Here is a 1,988-nt window from a genome sequence, read left to right as displayed (position 1 = left end):
GGTTCCCCAGGACCTCGATCTTGATCCCCGTCCTTGCCAGTGAGCGTGCGGAGAGCTCCTACACTACAGTTTCTGCTCCTGAGCTCAGTCTTGGAATGGGAGGACAGTCCCTTTGGCAGAGGGGAGGTGACACTACAGCTAGAGCTGGTGGTCACTGCCCCAGGCGGGCGGCTCGTTCTTGCGGTTTCCCAGCAGAGGTGAGGGTCGGGCCTGGGCTAAGCAGTGGCGGGGAAGGGGAGCTGGGGGAAGGAGTCCTGAGTACGAAGTTAGCCATCCCTAAAGCTACGTCTTACCCACTCGAACCTGGGGGACTTGGCCTTGAATGAGAGAAAAGCCACTAAACGCTTGCTTGTTGCTTCCTGCATTGCCCAGCTGCTGGGTGTGCAGTATGAGTCTCTCGGCCAGCAGGCTGTGCCTCGTCCTTCCGGTAAAGCCACCTGAAGGACAGCGCAATTGATGCGCATGAGACAGCCCAGCGCGTCTCCTGCCTCTTAGATCTCAGCAACAAATACCCCAGCGCAGCGATCCCCTTCCCGCTGAAAGACAGCGCTCAAACCAGATGCATCTCTACCAACAGACAGCGGCTTTGTTTGCAGGTGAGCATCGTGCGGTGTCGAAGGGCTCACAGATGGGGAGAAAACGTCAAAGAGAACAAAAGGCCTTTCCCAAGATGACATACAAGGAAGAGGTGAGACCGAAACCAGGGCAGGTCTTTCTCCTCCCTCCCTTTTTGGAGTGTTTGTTTTGTTAAGAGATTGGAAAGCTCAGAGGGGCCAACAACTGACTGCAAAGCTCTAGTTCATTAATATTTTGTTATGAAAGGCAGACAGGCCTTTCTGCAGTATGAGAGCAGATGTGGCCTCATTTAAGGGATGCTCTATTAATAAACCACTTGTTTCCAGGCTACCAGAGCTTTGTTCTACCTATTAGCAAAAGCACATTGGCACATCTCCTGTACCAACAGGATTGTTGTTCGTGTTTGTCATGTCTCCAAGTACAAAGCATTCAAATTCTGCAGAGCAGTTTCCTCTCCAAAAACTGCAAAACTCAGCAAGGTGTGAAAGTATCCCTTGCTATCACGCTGTAACACAGAAGGCAAACTTGCTAAGTGCTAAACATGCACATGGTGTGAGGAAGCATCAGCATTCACTGCCATACTGTCACAAGGGAGGACCGTACAGAAGATGGTCACGGTGATGAGTGTACCCAGGTAAAGTTTATCTCGGTGTGGTGGCAAAGGGGCAAGTCAGATAAGCAGAGCATTGCTAAAAGCCAGAACAAGGTTCTTCCGATTTTAAGCTTGCACAGTTCTGAAATACGAACCCATTTCATTGTGCCTACAGTACCAGAGAGAAACATCTGATCTACCACAGCTAAACCGTATGTGGGATGAGGGTATGAGGACTTCCTTATCAGTGGAAAAGCAGCTCAAGACTTTAAAACCAGTATTTCCCCTTCCTGCTGCCTTTGTGCAAAAGCAGGCTTTGACTGTACTACTGTTTTGGGTTTGCAGGGCAAGGTCTGGGTAACAGCAGGCTACGGGGGGAGTTCTGTGAGAAGCTGCCAGGAGCGATGCCAGCCAGCTCCGAGAGGGACCCACCGCTGGCCGAGGCTGAGCCCATCAGTGACGGTGATAGTGCCTCTGGGATAATGTATTTAAGAAGGAGCGGAGTGGGGCGGAAACTGTAGCTGGAGAGAGGAGTGAGAATATGTGAGAGGAACAGCTCCGCAGAGGCTGAGGTCAGTGAAAACTGAGGAGGAGGTGCTCTAGGCAGCAGAGCAGAGATTCCCTTGCAGCCTGCGGTGAAGACCATGGTGGGGCAGATATCCAGTGGAGCAGATCTCCACCTGCAGCCCAGGGAGGACCCCACGCCAGAGCAGGGGGCTGCACGAAGGAGGCTGTGACCCCGTGGAGAGCCCGCGCTGGAGCAGGCTCCTGGCAGCCCCCCACGCTGGCGCAATTCCTGAAGAACTGCAGGCCATGGGAA

Source organism: Charadrius vociferus, unplaced genomic scaffold (genome assembly GCF_000708025.1).
Source record: "Charadrius vociferus isolate BGI_N301 unplaced genomic scaffold, ASM70802v2 scaffold852, whole genome shotgun sequence".
NCBI lineage: Eukaryota > Metazoa > Chordata > Aves > Charadriiformes > Charadriidae > Charadrius > Charadrius vociferus.
Note: the sequence above shows the minus strand (reverse complement) of the source record.